The 24,700-nt window shown below is 39.1% G+C and overlaps 1 protein-coding gene across 23 annotated transcripts in view; it reads right to left on the reverse strand.

The window, feature by feature from the left end:
• The window catches only part of TAFA2 (TAFA chemokine like family member 2), a 582,804-nt gene that overhangs the window by 491,290 nt on the left and 66,814 nt on the right, over positions 1–24,700 (reverse strand). For 6 of the 23 annotated variants that reach the window (XM_055579232.1, XM_055579230.1, XM_055579197.1 and 3 more), the window contains one exon: positions 15,870–15,930. The exons of 7 other annotated variants lie outside the window; for them this stretch is intronic. The gene's annotated coding sequence lies outside the window, so the exon portion shown is untranslated. Of the gene's footprint in view, positions 1–911; positions 932–15,202; positions 15,931–21,717; positions 21,829–24,700 lie in introns of those variants that run through there. 10 more of the 23 variants (XM_055579108.1, XM_055579164.1, XM_055579125.1 and 7 more) reach the window with 9 other exon arrangements.

A 24,700-nucleotide genomic window follows, 5' to 3' on the forward strand; every position in this document is an offset into this window, starting at 1 on the left:
AAAACCATAGCCTTGACTAGACGGACCTTTGTTGGCAAAGTAATGTCTCTGCTTTTTAATATGCTATCTAGGTTGGTCATAACTTTCCTTCCAAGGAGTAAGCATCTTTTAATTTCATGGCTGTAATCACCATCTGCAGTGATTTTGGAGCCCCAAAAATAAAGTCTGTAACTGTTTCCATTTTTTCCCCTTCTATTTGCCATGAAGTGATGGGACCGGATGGGAGAAGGCAATGGCACTCCACTCCAGTACTCTTGCCTGGAAAATCCCATGGACAGAGGAGTCTGGTAGGCTGCAGTCCGTGGGGTCCCTAGGAGTCGGACACAACTGAGAGACTTCACTTTCACTTTCAGGTATCGGAGAAGGAAAGTGCAACCCACTCCAGTATTCTTGCCTGGAGAATCCCAGGGATGGAGGAGCCTGGTGGGCTGCCGTCTATGGGGTCGCACAGAGTCGGACGCAACTGAAGCAACTTAGCAGCAGCAGCAGATGGGACCGGATGCCATGATCTTAGTTTTTGAATATTGAGTTTTAAGCCAACTTTTTCACTCTCCTCTTTCACTTTCATCAAGAGGCTCTTTAGTTCTTCTTTGCCTTCTGCCATAAGGGTGGTGTCATGTTATAGTATTCTTGCAGCATTATTTACAATTGCCAAGATATGGAAACAACCTAAGTGCCTATCAATGGATGACCAGATAAAGAAACTATATATATCTTTCTTTCTCTCTCTCACACCCACACACATACACTATGGAATATTATTCAGCCATAAAAATGTATGAAATCTTGCCATTTCTAACAACATGGATGTACCTCAAGGACATTATGCTAAATGAAATACATCAGAAAAGATAAATACCAAATGCTCTATATTACATGTGGAATCGAATAAACAAACAAACCAAGCTCACCAGATACAAGAACAGATTGTTGGTTGCCAGAGGCAGCAGATAAAGTGCAAGAGAAATGGGTGAACCATTTTTGTTTTTCTTCAGATAAACTGAAAAAAAAAGATACAAGCAGAGGTTTTCATAGTGGCTTTTGAGAAACTGTTGCTCCCTAATTTAAAAGAAAGCAAAAAAGGAAGACATACAAGGAAAAGTTCCCTCCCAACCTACCTGAATGGGGCACTGGTATAGGGCTACAATGTCTGGGGTCTTTTTTGAACACAGGGTGACCATCTCAAGGACCCAAAGGTAACAAGATGAAGAAAGCAGAACAGAGGTGAGGAAAGAGCTAGGATTCTTCATGAACTCACAGAGAGGCCACATCATCTCTGCCTACTCTTGGTAAAGTGAAGCAATTAAATACTTTGCTGAACTGCTCAAGCCATTTTAATATAGCATTTGTAGCCAAAAGCAAGCTGACTTCACTGGCCAGAGATTGGACTAATTTACACTCAGGCTTCTCTGATGCTGAAAACTACTCTTGGGAATTTAGGGAGCTAAAAGAAGACAGGACCTCAAGTGCCCCTCCACTCTGGAGCCATCTTGCCAGCCTAGACTGCTTGTGAAAATGAAAGTTGCTCAGTCATGTCCAGCTCTTTGCAAGCCCATGGACTATACAGTCCATGGAATTCTCCAGGCCAGAATACTGGAGTGGGTAGCCTTTCCCTTTTCCAGGGGATCTTCCCAACCCAGGGATCGAACCCAGGTCTCCTGCACTACAGGTGGATTTTTTACCAGCTGAACCACCAGGGAAGCCCAAGAGTACTGGAGTGGGTAGTTTATCTCTTCTCCAGCAGATCTTCTTGATCCCAGGAATCAAACCAGGGTCTCCTGAATTGCAGGTGGATTCTTTACCAACTGAGCTATCAGGGAAGTGCGACCTGATGGCGATGTGTTAGGACGCTTCTGTCTTGACCAAGCCACTTTTCTCCATTTCTGTGACATGATCCATTTCCTGCCTTAAAGTGGCCTGTATTGTCTAACAACCACAGAAAATTATTAGTTTTGGGAATGTGACACAGTATTACAAAGACAGTCTTTAAAAAAAAAAAAGGAAAAATTTAGAGATATGTTTGGGTCTCTGACTTCAAATATGTGCTGTGTTGTGAAAGTGAAAGTGTTAGTCACTCAGTCATGTCCAACTCTTTGGGACCCCATGGACTGAAGCCCATCAGGCTCCTCTGGCCATGGGATTTTCCAGGCAAGAATACTGGCGTGGGTTGCCATTCCCTTCTTCAGGTGATCCTCCCAACCAAGGAATCGAACCCAGGTCTCCTGCATTGCAGGCTATTCTTTACCATCTGAGCCACCAGGGAACCCAAATTTCCCTTTGAAGGACTGAGAAATACTTTAAGAAAGATAGTTGCTCTAGAAGATGGCCACCTAACTCCAAGGGGCAAGGGACCCACATGACCACAATTAGGGAAGATGCATCTCAGACATGAAGCACGACCTTGTCAGTAAAGAAAACACAGAGGTTCCAATAAGAATCCACAACTGACTGTCACGATGAAACATGCTACTAATTATGGGTGTTCCCTTGCAATTAAGCTGCTCTCACATGCTCAACTCCATACAGCCTGCTCTGGACTCTTAGAGTGAATAACAACAAGGATTTCTTTATCAGTTGTCAGGGTTCCCGACCAGGTGGAAGACAGTACATAATCTGCCTGCTGATGCAGGAGTTGAGTTCAGTTCAGTCGCTCAGTTGTGTCTAATTCTTTGCTACTCTATGAACTGCAGCATGCCAGGCCTCCCTGTCCATCACCAATTCCCAGAGTCCACCCAAACCCATGTCCATCGAGTCAGTGATGTCATCCAACCATCTCATCCTCTGTCATCCCCTTCTCCTCCTGCCTTCAATCTTTCCCAACATCAGGGTCTTTTCAAATGAGTCAGCTCTTCGCATCAGCTGGCCAAAATATTGGAGTTTCAGCTTCAACATCAGTCCTTCCAATGAACACCCAGGACTGATCTCCTTTAGGATGGACTGGTTGGATCTTCTTGCAGTCCAAGGGACTCTCAAAAGTCTTCTCCAACACCACAGTTCAAAAGTATCAATTCTTCTGTGCTCAGCTTTCTTTATAGGCCAACTCTCACATCCATACATGACCACTGGAAAAACCATAGCCTTGACTAGACGGACCTTTTTTGACAAAGTAATGTCTCTGCTTTTTAATATGCTGTCTAGGTTGGTCATAACTTTCCTTCCAAGGAGTAAGACCCGGGTTCAATCTCTGGGTCGGGAAGATCTCCTGGAGAAGGGAATGACAACTCACTCCAGTATTCTTGCCTGGAGAATCCCAGGAACAAAGGAGCCTTATGGGCTACAGTCCATGGGGTCGCAAAAAGTGGGACACAATTGAGTGACTAGCACTTTCACTTTCAATTCTTCTAAACAATTAAGGGAGGAAGAAGCCTCTAGTCCTTAGTAAATACTACAGGGATTTGGGAACAATAGCATTTGCACATTTAATGCCATAGGACTTTTCCTCTAATTTGAGCACCTTGTGAGACCCAGATAATAAGCTTTAGTGTTATTCCCCAACATCTAAAAAGGAGCCTGGAACACACTCACAACAAGAATCAGTCACAAAAAAGGATGCGTTATGGGCTGAATTGTGTTCCCCCCAAATTCATATGTTGAAATCCTAAACTCTAGCATCTCAAAGCAAAATTCTTTGAAGTGGTGATTAAGTTAAAATGCAGCTGCTGCTGGGAGATGGTGGGTGGGGAGGGGGTTAGTCCAGTACAACTGGTATCCTGAGAAGAGCCAAGAGACAATAGGGATGTGTATGCACAGAAGAAAAACCCTGAGAGGACAGAGCAAGAACGTGGAAATCTGTGAACCAAGGAGAGAGGCCTCAAAAGAAATCAAACCTGCCAGTGCAATGATCTTGGACTTTTAGCCTCCAGAACTGTGAAAAAATAAATTTCTATTGTTTAAAGCACCCAGTCTGTGATTTTCTTATGGTAGTCCCAGCAAACTCATACAAATGTGAATAAATATCTGGGATTCATTGCAAAATAGTATTTTCAGATTTTAAAAACTGCCAGTTGTTTTGGTCAGCTGAAATTCCTATCCCTGTTATTGATTAGTTCTCTCATAATCGTGGATCTTGTATATGCCACTTTATATTTGTATTGTATTGTAGTTACAGTAATTCACAACAGACTTAATTTTGCTATTCTGAGATGCTTTCAATTTTGTTTTCTAAGTATAACAGACTGTATTTTAGGAAATGTGTTTTAGGAAATACGATATTTTAGATGGGAAATTCCACATACTGACCAAGATCAATTCAGTCTAAGACCCCACATCTTTCTAACAGGTATGTTTAGGCTGATTATTTAAATGTTTAGCACTTAAAATGTTTCAAGTACCTAATCTTTATGAAGTTTAAATACTTCTGCAGTAAAAGTTGGTCTCAAATACTGCCTTAATTGTTTTTAAAAATAGATTAAATATAATTAAAATACACACCAAGAAAATGGTGAATGACTTTTATGTTTTATTTTTTATGTGACAGACACAAATAATCTGGGAATAAGATCAAAATGTTTTTTCATGTAACATATAATCTGAAAAAGCATAGATACATAATATAAAAATAGTAAGGTAATATAGTATGCCACGTCAACTCTGAAAATATGGTTAAATACTGAATGTCCTTAATAGTTATATATTTTGGGAACTAGTTCATCTTTTTCTCTTTGTATTTGAGGTGCACAAAGTTGGATTAATCATAATCTTTGGCTTATACAATACTCACATCATTGGTAATTATATGATCCACTTCCATTTATTTAGCCATTTTTGAACAATATAATAAGGAATCACAAATTTGCCCATCCAAAAGAAGTTAAGAGGATCCTGAACCACATTCAGCTACATGGTCACCTCATATGATAACCTTTCCAATTCTGAGACCTGAGGCAATAACCATATTCATTTCCATATTCAGCATTCCCTTGATGACCTTGTTTAACAGACTTATTACATCTGGCTGTATTTCAAGAGATATTTTAGTTATTTTTAACTTTATAAAAATGGCATAATTTTTTTAGAATGATACTTTTACTTAGGATTACATAGATAAGATTCCCTCATATTTGTAAATGCAATGTTTTATTTGACTACTATATCATGTTATGTGAATATATACCACTTTCTTCATCCATCCTTCTACTGATAACATTTGGGTCGTGTGCAGGTTATTCTTTGACTAGCACTAATAGGAACATCCTTGTACATGTTTTCTGTCACCCATGCCCATGTGGTTTACTGAATATCTAGCAGTGGAATTTCTGGATCCTAGGATATATGAAAGTGCAACAAAATGTTCAATGTTTTCGAAAATGGTTGCACCAATTTACACTCAGACCCATAATAAACATCTAGTGTATCTATATCTTCAACAATTATGGTTTTCAGGCTTTTAATTTTTTGCCAAAAGTTTCCATGCTCTTGACACCAGTCCTTTGTCAGTTGTATATATCAGAAATATCTTCTCCTGGTTTGTGATAGGACTTATCATTTTCTTTAAGTGGTCTCTTGATAAATTTCTTATTTTAATATAGTAAAATATATGTCTTTTCTTTTGTAGTCGACGTTTGATGCCTTATTTAAGGAATATTTTCTGACTTCTGGGTCTAAAATGCATTCATGTGTATAGTCTACTAAGTGTTAAAAAATTTGCTAACATTCAAATTCTTAATCCATCTAGAGCTGAGGGGTTTTTTTTTAATATACTGTAAGGATTGAATTTCCTAGTTTTCTTGATACTTATGAAGTATTTATTCTTCAAGCATTGATCTCTTGTTACAGGAAATTGCCATTACATGTTTCCAAAATAAACTATCCCAAAATTCTGATATTACTTATTTATATTAATGCAATGCCTTCCTAAACGAAAACCTTACACAGTAGTAACTGAAGTTGCTAATTCTATCACATACAGTAAGAATGATTATAAAAAGGAGAGAAACAACTAAGAATTCCTAATCCCTTCATCAAGACATATTTAAAAATCTATTTTAACTAGTTGGAACACACAAACTCACACATACACACACCATGCCTGGAAAGCAATGGCAATGTGGAAAAGGCAAGCATAATCAGTGCTCTGCATATCCACTTCCATTTCCATTTTTGCATTCCTACTAGGAATTAATTTGTTTTTACAGGCATTCTGTATATTGCTTATTTTGATGTCTACTCTAAAATGAAATCAAGTTAACCTCTACCTTATGTGTAAAAGTCTTCCAAGGTAGCTCAGATGGTAAAGAATCCCCCTGCACTGCAGGAGACCTGGCAGGCTACAGTCCAAGGGGTTGCAGAGTCAGACATGACTGAGTGACTTCACTTCACTTTATATATAAAATTGGTTCACAAAGAAATGATATACCATGGTCTCCCTTGTGGCTCAATAGTAAAGAATCCATCTGCCAATTCAGGAGACACAGTTTAATCCTTGATCTAGGAAGATCCCACATGCCATGAAGCAACTAAGCTTGTGTGCCACAACTATTAAGCCTGTGCTCCAGAGCCCCAGAGCCACAACTATTGAAGCCTGCAGGCCCTAGAGCCTGTAATCTGAAACAAGAGCAGAAACTGCAATGAGAAGCCCACATACCGCAATTAGAGTATCCCTCCACTCGCCATAACTCGAGGAAAGCCAACATAGCAGTGAAGACCCAGCAGAGCTAAAAATTAAAAAATAATAATAAAAAAAGAAGTGGAAACCAGAATTGAAAGAGACACGTGCACCCCAATGTTCATCGCAGCACTGTTTATAATAGCCAGGACATGGAAGCAACCGAGATGTCCATCAGCAGATGAATGGATAAGAAAGCTGTGGTACACATACACAATGGAGTATTACTCAGCCATTAAAAAGAATACATTTGAATCAGTTCTAATGAGGTGAATGAAACTGGAGCCTATTATACAGAGTGAAGTAAGCCAGAAAGAGGAACACCAATACAGTATACTAACACATATATATATGGAACTTAGAAAGATGGTAATGACAACCCTGTATGTGAGACAGCAAAAGAGACACAGATGTATAGAACAGTCTTTTGGACTCTGTGGGAGAGGGAGGGGGGGATGATTTGGGAGAGTGGCATTGAAACATGTATAATATCATATAAGAAATGAATCACCAGTCCAGGTTCAATGCAGGATACAGGAAGCTTGGAGCTGGTGCACTGGGATGACCCAGAGGGATGGTATGGGGAAGGAGATGGGAGGGGGGTTCAGGACTGGGAACACGTGTACACCCGTGGCGGATTCATGTTGATGTATGGCAAAACCAATACAATATTGTAAAGTAAAAAATAATAATAATAAAAATAAATATATAAAGGACTTCAAAAAAAAAAAAGAAGTGGTATACCAAAAAGTAAATTAATTGCCAAATATCCACTATCTCAGAAGAGCTTTTGTTTCTCTTATTCCACTGTTTTACTCTATAAAAGTGACAGTATTTAATTTCTAATCCATTTTAACAAATATCTATTAAACATCTACTATGGTCAGACCACTGATCTAGATAATATAAAGGACACAAATTTGCTCTATAATAAAATCAAGAAGACATAAATTTTTGGTGGGACAAACCATGATAAGTTATACAATGGAAGTGCCCACAAATGTTGACTGGGTTCAAGAACGTTGGTAATTACTAAGTACCTACTAGGATACAACACTGTACATTTCAAAGTTCTCACTAAGTAGGCATTTTTAATCTCTTTTTAAAAAGTCCATTTAGTAATTTCATGATGTTGGGAATTTAGAATAAAAACTGTCAACAGTAGTAAAATTTGTCAGGCAAAATCCATTTCTAGGCATTGCCTCAGAGCATAATGTAAAGACTGGCATGCACGTGTGCATGCTAAGTCACTTCAGTCGTGTCCGACTCTTTGCGAACCCAGGACTGTAGCCCTCCAGACTCCTCTGTCCATGGGATTCTCCAGGCAAGAATACTGGAGTGGGTTGCCATTTCCTTCTCCAAAAGTCTGGCATAGAAGATGATGAATGTTGCCAATATATTTGATGAAGACTTTTCTCCAAACCCAGAAGAGGAAGAACTGAAAAACAGGGTCTTTCCAAACTCTCTCGTCCTGAAGCCCTATACAGTCAGACAGTTTCAGCCTACTCAGTTTCTTGGCTTTAGGTTTCTATCTGACTCAATAACAAGATCAGCTCTACATAAAATTATGAAGATTTGTAATGCCTGTGCAAGGCCCTTTCTTTTCCAGTCTTCCTTCCCTGTCTTTGTTTTCCACACTCCCACTGCCTTTATTCAAAACTTCTAGTGGAGCATCCCATCCAGGCCTTCCAGTTCCAAAGGACATGCCATGATTTCTATAAGCTACCCAAGAGAGATTCTAACTCTGTTCCACTACTCCTCCCACCTCAAGGCTCTGGCCAGTATCACATCCCCTAAGAGCTTTGGGTGTCTTCCAAGGTAATTCAAACCTAATCTCACAAATAACGTATGCCCATATGAGAAATTTAGAGAAGCCCCATCCTTCCCTGGGCTTCCCTGGTGGCTCAGACGGTAAAAAGCATCTGTCTGCAATGCAGGAGACCCGGGTTCAATCCCTGGGTTGGGAAAATGCCCTGGAGAAGGAAATGGCAGCCCACTCCAGTATTCTTGCCTGGAAAATCCCATGGACAGTGGAGCCTGGTGGGCTACTGTCCATGGAGTCACAAACAGTCAGACACGACTGAGTGACTTCACTTCATCCTTCCCTGGGCAGCAAATATAATTGTGTAGGCTTTTAATCCAGGCAGGAAAAGTATGGTGCTGCAAAAATTAAAAGAAAGATTTTTGCACTTACAGTCAAAAGACCTCAGATTAAGCCTGAATTCCACAATAATCCATGTGTAAGATTGAGTAACTGAATCTCAGTAGAGTTAAATGGCTCAATCTATTAAATGGAAGGAATATTACTAGCAAATTCATATGAATGCTGTAGAAAATTACATGAAGTATAAGACAACATCTGTAGGCTATTAAGTGATCTGAAATATGTGATTTTCATTTTATGGCAATGATAAAACACCAGGAAAGATATTTAATTAGACATCACTCAAGACATTCTGTTGTAATGCCTACTTCATCTATGCCAGGAATAGAACTATCCACATATTTGTAAAAGACAAGGAGAACTTTAAAAATCATGATTTCATCCAATCATTGACCCATAATAAAGAGTAAATGTCAGGTACCAGGACAAAGAATGCTGAGGGCCGAAGAAATGATGCTTTTGAACTGTGGTGTTGGAGAAGACTCCTGAGAGTCCCTTGGACTACAAGGAGATCAGATTAGTCAATTCTAAGGAAATCAACCCTGAATATTCATTGGAAGGACTGATGCTAAAGCTGAAGCTCCAATACTTTGGCCACCTGACACGAAGAACTGACTCATTTGAAAAGACCCTGATACTAGGCAAGATTGATGGCGGGAGGAGAAGGGGACAACAGATGATGAGATGGTTGGATGGCATCACCAATTCGATGGACATGAGTTTGAGCAGGCTCCAGGAGTTGGTGATGGACAGGGAAGCCTGGTATGCTGCAGTCCATGGGGTTGCAAAGAGTGACTGGGCCACTGAACTGAACTGAAATGATAAGGACATACAAGAATAGCCAAGGTAGGCATGGTTCCTGCCCTCACAGAGCTTATATTCGGTCCACGGTCTGAAACAGTTGGAAAATATGGAGGCACTGCCAGCACAACCAGAACCATCAAATTCCCAGGTGAGCACCAGTCTGACTGAAATAAGTGTCATCTTCAATTTATTGAAACAAGGTTGGCCACACCTGATTCATTTACATAAATCAGCCTGTGAAACTGGTATGATCTTAAACCATATAATCTGTTTCATCACTCCTCACCAGCAAAAGACAAAGATACCTAGATGAGACCCTGGGTTTTCATAAAAGAAAGCCTAATGGAGTATTTCTACACCTGAAAGAGTAGGATATTTGCTTTCTGTTTGAGTCACACGTCAGTTCTCTTATGATAACAGCTAATGCTGAGGGCTCACAGTGCCTAGCATAGGCACTGTTTTAAGCATATGACACTGTATCTCATCTAACCATTACAACTCCATGCAATAGAAACCATTATTACTTGCCATTTTACAGAAGAGGGAAATAAGGCCTAGAGAGGTTGAAAACTTACCTCGGTCACACATCTGTATTTTGATGTGCCCAAGATTCACATCCAGGCTATCTGACTATACATTTCATCTGGACCCGCTGTGCTCTCTTGTCTCTATATAGATTCCTCTCAATAGAGTAGATTGATGGCTATATTAATACAATATACAAAGAATGAGAAGTCACTGTTCAACATAACCATTGTCATCCCAGAACTCATGCTAAGGTGCTCGGTGCCTCCAGTAGCACCATTCACATAGGCCTGGTATCAGTGGCACCCCCAGGAGTATGCAGTACACGAACACCACAACCCCTCACAGTTGCCCCGTATCGCCATCACAACCATGCTTTCTTCCTCACAGCCTCTCTCAAGTTGCTTCTCTACCAAAGGAGGCCTGGTTCCCTCCTCTCTTCTGCTCTCACCATACACAGAACCCATACACTCATCATTCAGGCCCATACATATCCTCCCTGAGACCTTTCTGGGCTCCTCCAGCCACCTCAAGGATCTGCAGGTCTCTTCTGTGAACACCTACTTTATGCTCAGTTTAACTTTGTGGGCACTTAGAACTATTGCCTAACATTTGGTCGCATACATAAGGTTTTGTCTTTTACCAAACACACTTATTGACTCAACTACATGTAAGTTCATTGCGCACAGAAACTTGCTTCAATTCTCCCCTGTGACTACACCGCTTCCCCATATACACAGATGTACACACGTTCTGCACCTCATATTGAACTAAAAGTTCAATAACTGCTGTGTGCATAGTTGGTGGACTAATTGATTAATCTATTGAATAAATATTCACCTAAATTTAAACAGTTCCAAGATTTTCTAGACTCTGACAAGGATGCACAATGTGTGGGCCAGTAAGGTAACAGACAAAGGAAGGGAATTTTTAAAAAAGCTTTCAATGGGAAATTACCCTGAATATAAAAATCACAAGAAATGGAAATGTATAAGAATTCAATCTATTAATAAAAAGTTTTAAAGGGAGAACTAACTGGAAAAGTAAGAAAAAGAAAGTAATTTTATACCTTTAACATGAAACTACCTCCTCAGGATCTGAAAATTAAATGCTTCTCTCCATCAGTTCTGTCGTTTCCCTTCAGAAGATGTCATATATCTCCCACATTTCAAGTGCATCTTAAAATCCACATGGCTGGCAACTTCTATTTTACTTCTCCCGTCTACTCTCTTTCTAACACATGCATACATATACCCCATATACTCTGACTGCTCCCCCTGCCCCTCAAAAAATCTCCTTTGGACCATGAGTTACTCATTTGGGTCATCAAAATAGTTACAGAGAAAATTATGTTCACTAACTTGGGCTCCCTCTGCTGGGTCTGCGGCAGTAAAACAGGTAACTGTGGCATCAGAGGTTATGGAACTCATTCCCTAGAGAATCTCTCCTATTTTAAGTAAAATTCAACTCAGTATTCATCAGAATATAATCATTTGAAAACAGAAAAGATTTAGGACTTGGAAAATTCGTAACGATAAATCAGGACAAGTGGTTTTTAAGAAACTGCATCACAAATCAGTGTTTTCTTTACCCCTGCTTATTTTAATGTGGAGAATGGTGGAATTCAGCAGGGTAAATTTCAAAGATAGCAGAGACAATGATATAAACACGTACAGAAGAAAATAATCACCAGAAGTAAGATCTGGATTTCATGTGTGTTTGTTGGAAACAGGGCTTCCCCAGTGGTTCAGTTGGTAAAGAATCCGCCTGCAACATGGGAGACTTGGGTTCAATCCCTGAGTTGGGAAGATCCCCTGGAGAAGGGAAAAGCTACCCACTCTAGTATTCTGGCCTGGAAAATTCCATGGACTGTATAGTCCATGGGGTCGCAAAAGGTTGGACATAACTGAATGACTTTCACTTGGTCGGAAGCAAATGCAGATGGATGTCACCCAAACTTATAGAAAGTCTCTTAGTAAGGTTCCTGAGGACATAAAGAAAAAGCAGCAGTAGGTAGGTAGAATTACTGAGGTATCACAAATAGAATCTTTGCTAACATCACTGAAATATGCTAGCAAACCTGATGATATAAAGCATATTGAACCTACACTGTCACACACACATCAAAAAGAAAAAAAAAACCCTGAAGTCACAAAGTGCATTCACATTTATGAAAGATAATGGAAATGTAACTTATCAAAATGGAAATGGTGGATATTGATTCCTGTTACAAGGAAATATTATTTTTCATTTAATTGATTTGGTGCTTGTTAAAAAAAAAAAGAATGGTTAAATTGACCTCAAACAAACCAGCCAACCAGGAAAAAGAATGAAAATAGATCTAAGATCTTTAAAACTCCAGAAAATACTATCTGTAATATTTTTTCCCTTAAGACAGACTGGTATTCTACAATAAATATCTTAAAATCAATCCGAAGGCAATCTTGTAGAATCATCAAATATTTAGGAATTAGATATTCCATAGCCTTGAAATTCAAGGCCTGAGCTTCTCTCTCCAGAGCTCTAGTATGAATACTGAGGACCTGAGGACTTTACTGGTGGCTCCTCTGGTGTTGCCAGTCCACCTTCCTTCCCCATTGTCAAATAATTAGCCACATAAATGATTAACCAAGACTCCAGCCCACGACTAGCTACAAAAATTGAGATGCCCAGAACAAAAGGAAAATGCAGGACCCCTTATGGAAAAAGTATTAAGAATTTCAAGGACTGCCCTGGAGGACCAGTGGTTAAGAATCCACAGGCCAATGCAGAGGACATGGGTTTGATCCAGGAAAGATGCCACACACCACTGGGCAACTAAGTCCAGGTGCCACAGGTACTGAGCCTGTGCTCCACAAGAGAACCTACCACGATGAGAAGCTCACACACTGCAACTAGAGAGTAGCCTTCGCTCACCACAACTGAAGAAAGCCCACGCACAGCAGTGAAGACCCAGCACAGTCAAAACTAAATGAAATTTTAAAAAAGAATTTCAAGACAGGGATAGCAGAGCACAAAAGCAGCCAATAAACCCTTCAAAGCACAACCCTTCTAAGTGCAAGACCCCATGTGACTACATCGGTAACAGGCCCATGACGCTGGCCCCACTCTAGCCTAGTTAGCTGGAGGTTAGCAAAAATAACGTCTTTGTGGATCCTTCATCCCTAAAGATGCTACCTTTGTCTTACTATCCTCAAAGAATTTCCTTTGCAAAAAAGACATCTTTATCAAAACCTGTTTAGTTCACCAAATGCATGTCAGAATCTGTTTTTTGTTCTATCTATCCAAGTTTGGCTTTGGAGACAGAGTATCTGTTGAGAAAACCTACGATAACTCAGGCTGACTTTTTTCTTTCCTCTCCTATGAGGGCCTCTACCACTTAAGTGTCTAAAAACACAATCTCCAAAGTCAAACCACTTGCCATTGTTCAAATCTCATCTCCACCACGGACCATCTGTGTGACTACGAACAAGTTACATAACCTTTCTGAATCTCTGTCTTTAATAGCAAATGATAATGGTACCATTTCAAAGGGTTGCTTATCGATACATATCGAGGCATTATTTATAAAGAGTTTAAGTTCTGGGTCCATAATAACTAATACATTTGGCATTATCATTATATAGTAAGAAATTATTTCAAAGGTTTCAGAGTCTGGATCATGGAAAACCAGGTGGCTACCAATGAGCCACTTGGCATTTGAAACAGTTGTGCTTAGTGTAGTTTATTTCTAAAAGCCTTCATTTATTCATTTATTTCACAAATATTAATCTCTACTCTGGGATAAGCACTATGCTAAATGTTAAGAATGTAAAGATTGATAAGATTAAATTTCTCCTCTAAATACACTCTCCAACCAGAAACTTAAATGAGTAATTTTAATATGTGCCAAGAGCAACAACTGGAGCACAATTCTCCAAGGATCTCTCCTGTTTCTGCACTTTCTAAGCAAAAGCATTATCAGCTATTGTATTCTAGACTAGCTGCTCAGGAATGTTTATCAAACAGTCTTGCAAGACACAGTGATTCTCTTTCCAGGGCAGAGGGTAGATTTGGTTTTTGACCAGAAGAATAAAGATAATGTGTCCTTCCAGGACACAGTTTGAACAGGTTTGCTAATAGCCCCCTTAAAAGGTTGAGGTTTCCAAAGTTCATAATTGCTCAATTGAGCCACACACCCACTCTGTGCATAAAGAAGGGGGAAATGGATATTTAATGCAGTGGGAACCCAGGTGAAACGGCACTGAGTAGATGCTTAAGTATAAAGACAAATTGATGCTTTTGAACTGTTGTGTTAGAGAAGACTCTTCCAAGTCCCTTGGACTGCAAGATCAAACCAGTCCATCCTAAAGGAAACCAATCCTGAATATTCATTGGAGGGACTGATGCTGAAGCTCCAATACTTTGGCTACCTGATGCAAAGAGCCAACTCATTGGAAAAGACCCTGATACCGGGAAAGATTGAAGGCAAGAGGAGAAGGGGACAACAGAGGACAAGATGGTTGGATGGCATCATCAACTCAATGGACATGAATTTGAGCAAGCTCCAGGAGATGGTGAAGGACAGGGAAGGCTGGCATGCTGCAGTTCATAGGGTCACAAAGAGTTGAACACGACTGAACAACTGAACAACAACAACAATCTCAACAAGTAACTGGGAAAGACTGAAGGCAAAAGAAGGGGCAGCAGGGGATGAGATGGTTAGATAGTATCACTGACTCAATGGACACGAATTTGAGCAAACTCCAGGAGATAGTGGAGGACAGAGGAGCCTGGCATGCTGCAGTCCATGACGTCGCAAAAAGTCGGACATGACTGAGTGACTGAACAACAACATCAAAAAGGGCTGAGATGGGAAGTGGGGAAAAATGATGCTAGAGAATCACCCAAAAGCAGAACCTTGAAGGACTTTAAGAAAAGCATAAACTAGTTCACAGTAACTGTTAAGCGAACCATGTTTCGGTATTATGGCTCTTGAAAAGTTATGTCTTTTTTTTTTAACAAATCTTTTTTTTTAATAGAGCAACTTTTTTTTCTCAAAATCCACTAAATAAATACTCTATAATACATGATATACTGATTTACTGTTTTAGGAAGATACTCACCAATTTACTTGTTTTCAGTCAGTATTTTATGGAATACATTTTTAAAAATTGAGAGCGATAGAGTCTGCTGGGTACATGAATGCTTCATCATGGGTTCATGTACTGGATGTAGTCTTGGATTTAGCCTGTTTGGCCCTAATGGTGTTCTCCTGTGCTCCCATTAGAAAGTGGAGCTTGAGTACAAGATAATTATAAATCCAAAAGTGCTGAAGAACTGGTAAAGGAAATGGGTCAGAAGGAAGATGGCAACTTCCAAAAAATGATCAACTCCATCATTCACCACCCATTCCCAATTCTTGTCTTCCTCCTTTGGCAAGTATAATAAATCTTCATTTTATGTCGATTGTGCATTAAAGGTAATAATAGTTCTGATATCATAGTATTGTGAAAATTGAGATTTACTATATATTGAGCACTTTGAAGAATACCAAGTACATAGTAAGTATTAGTTAAATGTTATCTGCTAATATTACTCCTGTCATATTTGTGGTTTCTGTAGATTACTGACATCACATGTGGAGAACAGATTTGAAGCTATCAAGACTGGCAAGGAATAAATCCACTGGAGGCACAATCAAGGCAAGAAAAAAATGGGTACAGAGTAAGAAACAAGAGTATGGTGGAAAATTATACATTCTGTTTTGAACGTGTTGAGATTGTTGCCTACCTAGGTTACATTTTTCCCTTCCATCTCAGCAGTTTGTTCAGGTCAATTTGATCACTCTCTTCTAGGACAAAACAAAAATATGTAAAAGTTTAATTAGGATTACACTTTGAAATAGAAACTGCAGAATATATAGGCTCAAGATTTTTCACTGTTTATTTAATGTTAATCTATTTAGAGAATGGCCCTGGAAGCCACAGGTTTAAGCGTGACAAAAATCAGTGCACTGAGTTCACACTCAGACAATTCATTTCTTAGGAAACTCAGAGCTTGTGAAACACATACTAAGCTTATGTTTACCATGCCCTTCCCAAGGCTTGTTATTCAACACAATTGAGAGTTAAATATGTCTAACAGAAAGAGTAAAAAATAAACAAATCCCAGTTAAAAAAAACAAGAGGTCAAAACAGGTATAAGTGACAGATTTTGTTTCTTTCATGCTTTTTTTTATCCTCCTACCACTGATGTGAATATTCATATAACTCCCCACCGCTCCTGTCCCACTCCACAATCTCAACACTTCCCTGTCCAACTCTCTCTTCCCCAGCCCCAGCACCTCCTCCAGCAGTTGCACAGAAGGGCAGAGACTATTCCTGATTTATGTTTTAATCTCTTCTTCCCAGAATAGCATAGCAAATATTAGGTGTTTAATATGTGCTTAGTAAAAAGAAATCATTGACAGCATAAGCCTACTTACTGATGACAACCTATACTTAATCACCTTATAACTCTTAGTGTGGTTCAAAGGACAAGACTAGGGTCACATAATCAGTGGTTTCTATTTTTTTAAGTCTCCACGCTCTTTTTTTTTTTTAGTATAAATTTATTTATTTTAATTGGAGGCTAATTACTTTACAATATTGTATTGGTTTTGCCATACATTGACAGAAGTCGCCACACTCTTAAATCTCATATATCACACCTGAATCCATGTGTGCAAGTTACTACAGACACAAAAAATTACTTTTAGTGTCATGCTTGAGACTTCTATTATTTTTCAAAAAATTCAGTAAATGACATCATAAAAAGTTCTACCTTATTTGCTGTGCTAGCCCCAGATTGTGAATGAGACAGCTCACATAATATTTAATTCATTGACTAATAATAAACAGATTCCTTCATTTTTCCTAACCAGAAGCAGTATTTTTCTTTTCCATTTTGTTGTATTGTGCACACAAACTTTGTCCAAATGAGTGAAGAAAAATTCCTTCCTTCTTATATTCCCCTGCTGCTAAGTTGCTTCAGTCATGTCCAACTGTACGACCCCATAGACGGCAGCCCACCAGGCTCCCCCGTCCCTGGGATTCTCCAGGCAAGAACACTGGAGTGGGTTGCCATTTCCTTCTCCAATGTGTGAAAGTGAAAAGTGAAAGCGAAGTCGCTCAGTCATGTCCTACTCTTAGTGACCCCACGGACTGCAGCCTACCAGGCTCCTCCATCCATGGGATTTTCCAGGCAAGAGTACTGGAGTGGGTTGCCATTGCCTTCTCCGTATATTCCCCTAGTAGGCTTAAAATAAAAGCATGGAATATTGTAACAACAGCTGTGTTGAGAGCAGTATTCTTCCAAGACCATGTCACCTATTATTTTTAAAGTATATTTAAAACACACTAACAGAGACAAAGTCATATTTCAATTTTATGGTAATGTGAAAAGTAAATGATCCTCCCTATAAGAAAGAAGTAGCAGTTCTAACTCCAATAACTGTTATGACACAAGAATTAATTGAGCCTCTTCAGATAATTGCACCACAGCATAACATCCTTAGCCTTCTAGCACCCAGGAATCTTCACAAACCAACACTCCTATCCTTTACCAACATAGTGGTAATTAATGTTGATAAAGACACTGAAGCACTGTAAGATGTTAAATTATCATCTAAATCACCAAAAGTATTTGCTGTCATCTTGTAGTTAACTGAATTTTGCTGAATTCTACTTTGATAAAAAGTGCCAGGCTGCATAGCAGAGTCTCTACAGACATTTTGGACCAGATAATGTCTTGTGAGAACCGTCCTGTGTGTCACAGGATGCACGGCATCCTCCCTGGGCTTTATCCACTCAACACTAGCAGCACCTCTTCCTCCCACCACCCTGACAATCAAACATATCCGCGGGCACTGCCAAATGTCCGCTAGGGGGCAAAATTGTTCCCAGCTGAGAGTCACTGCTTCAGCAGGCATATGTGGCAATTCTTGAGGATCAAAAATACCATAATATTCCATTTCCCAACAATATCGGATAAAGAAGAAGTCTCTGTTATGCTTTGGTAACACTCCATTAACCAGCACATTAGACTAAGCCAGAAATCCCATTTCCTTGTTACAACAGATGATAAACATAAATCCAAAGTATTTGCTCTATTCATGAACTTAATCTCCTCACATTTTAGCAGCTGGTTTTAGGAATAAATTATTAATAGAAGACAAGAAGTAGCTCTTCTTGGAGGTAAATTGCCTCCAGTGTCACAACTAACTGGAGAGCCTGAGGGACTTCAAAACCACAGTTGTGACCTCATACATCATGTCCCCTTTCGCCATTTCTTTTACTGGCAGCAAAGAAGGTAACTTGTATATTTTCAACTGTTATCAGGAAGCCTTCAGAGTTTTCCCTGTAATTGCTGAAACTCACTTGAAGGAGGGAAAGCATTTTACATTTTAGCTCAAAACTGAAGTGGCAAAAGTAGCTACATGATTCAAGGGAGAAAGGAATAAATGAATATATAAACTAATATTTCTGATAAAGTAAGACCAGTTCATGATATTTTTACTGCCCAACTCACTGGCCAGGATATACTATGGTAGAAATAGGAATGAAAATGAGAGTTCCTTATTAGTTAGATTTAGAAAGTGCTTATTTGGTGTGTTCCTCAATTTGTTCCATTTGGCACTTCTGGAGCACTTACTTCAGTGGCAGGCACAGCACAAGGGCTGTTCACAGAGGTTGAGAGCATTTCTGTATGTAGACGTATGACATGCTTCCCATAGCGTGCATTCTAGTTGGCACTTGAAATCCACTGACTCATATTTGATATGTTTTAATTGTTCCTGTTTTCCAAACACAGTATGTTTTCTTTGAGAGGAACATACCAATTTATAAGCAAGAGTCAAGAAAGGGAGAAGAGAGGGGAGAGAAAATGGTCTGTTTGGGAACATTCTATTAAACTGTAAAAATCCTTTTCTGAAAAGTGAAAATCATATCAGTGGTTAGTAAACTGAGAACCCGACAAGGGATAAGCATCAACAAATAGCTTAACAAAATGGTAGCGACTGATTACAATGTTGATGCAAAACCAAAAAAGCCAACTGACATAAGATATGTTAAAATGGGAAAACCTTACTAATGAAAAGGGCCAATGCCATAGAGCTCACTGGCTTTTGTGGAAAGAAGGCAACATATGAGGCAACGCAGCACTGCGGTTCACTAGACCAGCTAGAAATGTAGGGCACAAAGGCCAAATGTCAGAGCTGGTTCCCTGCTAAGTAATTATAATTAAGAGGTCACCTACAACCCTTGAAATTGTAAAGACTCCCTGGTTGGCATCCACACACAGGGAGAAAAAAAAAAAAAAAAAGAGGTCACATTTGCACTTTCTCTGTGCATTTAAGCTTATCCAACAGCAAGTAGTTAACTCCTGCATAGTTAGAGGAAGCTTGGCATATAAATCCATTATTTTATAGAAACTTAGAAAGTCCTTGAAGTGAAGGTCTCTGGGCATGTTCCCAGTAGCTCACCACAAATCCTTCTGCAAAATTCAAATGGCTCTCGGTTGTGCACCTGGAAAAGCCCAGTGTGTGCACCGTACCAGATACATTATGACTAAAGCAATAGAAACACTTTTCATTTAATTCAAGGAAACAGATAAGAGTTTCACTTAGGTGTGAATTTTGTAGCAGCAGAAAAAAATCTATTCCCCCTAGCTAAAATGGCCATTTTCAAATGTTCTATCTTTTTTAAGCCCAGCTTTAAAGGAACCAGATATGTTTATTCAACTTTAATCTGAGTTACTATCTCAACTGGTTAGCCTGCTAAATAAACCAAGCCAAAATTCTCCATTTTTTTGCTTGCTGCCTTCCACTTCTATCCTACTATTGATTCTATGATGATTCTCTTACTAGAAATTAGTATTTCAGTCATCATCCCTCTTTCACAACTTCAGGCCAGATCAAGTTTATGTTTGAGAACCCTTCTAGATGCTGGAAGCATGGATTTCGTGCACAACATTAAAATGGAAAATGTGATGTTAAAGCAGCAAATGAGAGGTGCCTATACAAACTGAACTGTCAAAAGCGAGAATCTGAAACCTAAACTGACAAAATTTTCAACATGAAATAAAACTTGTGTCACATTTCATCCCAGGTGAACTTGCTTTTGAAAATAAACACTTTGGGCCAGTATTCACAACAAAAAATTATCTTAATCTAGATTTTACCTGCTAAGTCGCTTCAGTCGTGTCCGACTCTGTGTGACCCCATAGATGGCGGCCCACCAGGCTCCCCCGTTCCTGGGATTCTCCAGGCAAGAACACTGGAGTGGGTTGCCATTTCCTTCTCCAGTGCATGAAAGTGAAAAGTTAAAGTGAAGTCGCTCAGTCGTGTCGGACTCTCAGTCTATGCGACCCCATAGACTGCAGCCTACCAGGCTCCTCCGTCCATGGGATTTTCCAGGCAAGAGTACTGGAGTGGGGTGCCATTGCCTTCTCCAGATTTTACCTGAGAGTGCATTTAATATTAGGACTAAATAATGCCATTTGCAACAACATAGAAGGACCTAGAGATTATCATACCAAGTGAAGTAAATCAGAGAAAGACAAATATCACATATACCTCTTACATGTGGAATCTAAAAAAAAAAAAATGGCACAAATGAACTTAATTTACAAAACAGACACAGACTCACAGCCACAGAAAACAAATGTACGACTACCAGAGGGGGAAGGGATAAATTAGAAGTATGGGATTAATAAATACATGCTACTATATATAAAAGAGACAACAAGGACCTACTGTATAGCACAGGGAACTATATTCAATATCTTGTAATAAAGTCTGATGGAAAAGAATCTGAAAAACTAGTGTGTGCATATGTGTATGAGATATATATACACACACATAACTGAATCACTTTGCTGTACACTTGAAACTAACACAACATTGCAAATCAACTATACTTCAATTTTAAAAAAGAAACCTTCGCTTTATACTAAGCTTTAGAATGGCACTTCAGCTACCCGAGGGTACTGGAGCCTATCACTTCTTGGTATTCATACCTGGTATTCACACTCCTGTGTAGTCCTACTTTGTGTCAAGGTTGGTCTGTGTAATCAATGGAATGTGGCAGAAGTGATGGTCTGTCATTTATGAGATGTATGTCATTTATGAGATTGATAAAACACACACACAAAAATATTAAACTGTAATCACTTCACTTCTGTCTTCAGAAAAGCACATTTTTAACAATAAAATGAGTATCCCACTGACATTTTATCTCCCCAATATCCATTCTACCTTTTCCCCCGTGCATATTAAACAGGTTGTACAGTATCAACCTCACCCCCAACTGCAGAGGTGGGCTCTGATAGGTCCAAACCAGTGATTTCAACCCCACCAGGTCCATCAGCCCCTGTTAATAATAACAATTTTCCAATATCCCTTTTATACCAAAAAATTAATTCATAAATAAATATACCAACAATCCTCTCCATGATTTCAAAAATTAACATAAGGCTCAAAAAAAAATGTAAAGTAGAAGTCAAAGGAATTCATAAGACAAAAATATTTCAGTATGTAAATATTTAGGCATGCTATTGTAGTCAAGGGCTTCCCCAGTAGCTCAGATGGTAAAGAACTCACCTGCAATACAGGAGACCCAGGTTCAATCCCTGGGTTGGGAAGATCCCTGGGAGAAGGGAATGGCTACCCACAGCAGTATTCTTGCTGGGAGAATTGCACAGACAGAGGAACCTGGTGGGCCACAGTCCATGGGTTGTAGAGTCAGACATGACTAAGCAACTAACACAATGCAGTCAAATACCTGTACCTTTCCGTGGAACCACCATGAAATGAGACTCCTACAAATGCAAGTGATAAGGTATATTGCACAAACATCTCAAATATCAGAGCATCATAACAATTCTGATGTGATTTTTCAAATGGATGAACAAATCTTGGAAAAATTCTGAACAAAGTACAATATTCTCACCAAATATCCAATAGTGACATTTCTGGGAAATTCACTATATATTAAAATATTCCTCCCCACATTCCCCAAACTCCATTTTGTGTTTAAATGTGGCACAGCTAAACTCTAAGTTCAGATGATTACATAAAACGTTTCACCTATATATTGTCTAGAAGCACATCTGAAAGGTATGCAGAATATGGGACACTTCTTTGTGGTACAAACCTGTCCCATGCACTGAAGAACCTCTAGCACTCCTGGTCTTCAGTGACTAAATGTCAGTTAGGAGCTCCCTCCCTTCATTGTGATAACACAACATTCATAAGTCTCTGCACATACACACCCAAGGATTGATATCACTCCCCATTAAGAATCTGGCAATATTCTCATCACAGGAATAAATACAGAGCCGAGGCCTAAGCCAGACATCATGAATGTTATCTTGGCTCCATCAAGGTCAACCCAATGAAAACAAAATTCAGAGCTAATGATGCAAATTCTGGAAACTTTTTTTCTTTTTGGGCAGTGTGGTATATGAATACAAAATCTGGAACTGGGCAATACTAAATCACAGAAAAGAAAAGAACTAAGAGAAGGACAGGAGAAAAATAGAGATGGAGAGTTACTCAATCATCCTGGAATCCTCATTTCAATTACACAAGTAAACAATTTCCCTTTCATTCATAAGCCATACTCATACTAATCTATTTTTTTCATTACTTACAGATGGAAAGTGTTCTGTCTTCCCCTTGCTCTCCAAAGATGCAACATGACTCCGGGAAAAGAGCAAGACATAACCCATGAAGGCAAGAATTTTGAATATCTGATATAATTTTGTGTCCCTGAAGCACAGAATGGTGCCTGGTTGCCAATAAATATTAATCAGTTGAATGACTAAACAAACAACATAGGCTTGGACAAACAAACATGGAGAATAAAGGCTTATACTATCTTCATAGCTTTGCCATTCACTGCCTGGGATGACCCTGGGCAAACAACCTCACCAGTCATGTCCTTAAGATTGTCTCTTCTTGGTATGCTCTTTCTCTCCCTTTTAAAAAAGATTTTTTTTATATAGACCATTTTAAAGTCTTTATTACAACTTCTATTGTACATTTTTTTTTTTTTTTTTGCCTTCAAGGCATGTGGGAACTTAGATCCAAGACCAGAGATCAAACCTACACCCTCGGCATTGAAAAATGAAGTTTTAACCACTGGAAATCAGGCAAGTCCCTCTCTTTCCCTTCTAATGGCTGACTTTTCCTAGTACTTCATGCTTCAGTGTAAGGGTCACTTCCCCTACCAACTCATCCTGACTACTCTGTAGCCACACCCACATTTCTATGGCATACCATTTCTTTTTTTCACTGCACTTAGCACAATCTATGTTAATTTTGGTTTTGATTTGTTCCCTTATTTACCTAGTGTTGCTCTCTCTAGAATGTAAAGTTGATAAAGACAGGAAGCATATCTATTTAATTCACCTATCACAACATTTAGCACATAATTGTCAAATGACTGGAGCTAAATTCTCTAGTCCACCTCATATGACTCAAACTCTATATTCTGTAGCTTTGTGGACTTAAATTCTTCAAACATGCTTTTACACATATTACACCTCCTGCCAAAAGTCATCTTTCATCTCAGTATTGCAAAACTACCTACCTCTGCTCCTGATCCTATTTCCCATCACTTGGCTAATTTCTGCTGTTCTATCACATCTCATCCTAACATCATTCTTTTCCAGAAGGCCTTCTCTGGCCCATAATACTAAGCAAAGCCCCCACTACTGCCCACTAGAATAATGGTATGATACTAACCTATAATACTAATCACATGTATTATAATATTTATCTAATTACCTCTGTTCCCTGGTCCCCTGTAAGCTCTATGGAAATAGGACTGTATCTTGGCCACTGCCGCAGGCACATAATAGGTACTTAACGAAACCAGTTCCCTTCCTTCTCTCAATAAAACAGGTACTTGATCTGAGGTTGTGAACAAGAGTCTATTGCACGAAAGAGCCAGTTGTGTGTGTGTGTATGTGTTTCCAAATGACCCAAGCAAAGCCACATTCTTAGCAAAATCTCACTCCTCTAACTGAATAGTTCAATAAATTGCTTAGCAGTCCAGTGACAGGCATCAGAAGATTGCCATCAGATTTATGATTTGGAAACTCAACTACTCAACAAAAGTAAAAACCCCTTCATCACAAGGTTATAGAGCCAGCAGAGCATTACTACAACAAGGTGAGAAAGATTTGGAAAATTCATTATAAAGCAACGGATTGTTTGAAAATGAAAATAAACATTGAAAAGAAAAAACATGTAATAAAAAATAGATCTTATATCTCATGGTAAAACCACCAAATTAAATAAGAAAACAAGCTTTCCTTTTAGAAGGCAAATTTAGAGGCTGATTTACCACCTTTGAATTATCCCACTTATGGATATCATCAGCTCAATTAAGTTAGCAACAAAGCTTGCATTATGCAATCATGCAAAAAATCATATGAAGTGCTCTTAGAAAAGCATATCTTTTGACCGGTCAGTAGCTAGTTAAAGAATGAGGACTTATTTGCAATGTGAACTACCTGATAAAGAATGTAAATCTCAGGAGAAATCATGTATGTATAGAAGGAATGCCTGGCTCCTT

Source organism: Bubalus kerabau, chromosome 1 (assembly GCF_029407905.1).
Source record: "Bubalus kerabau isolate K-KA32 ecotype Philippines breed swamp buffalo chromosome 1, PCC_UOA_SB_1v2, whole genome shotgun sequence".
In the NCBI taxonomy this organism is placed as follows: Eukaryota; Metazoa; Chordata; class Mammalia; order Artiodactyla; family Bovidae; genus Bubalus; species Bubalus kerabau.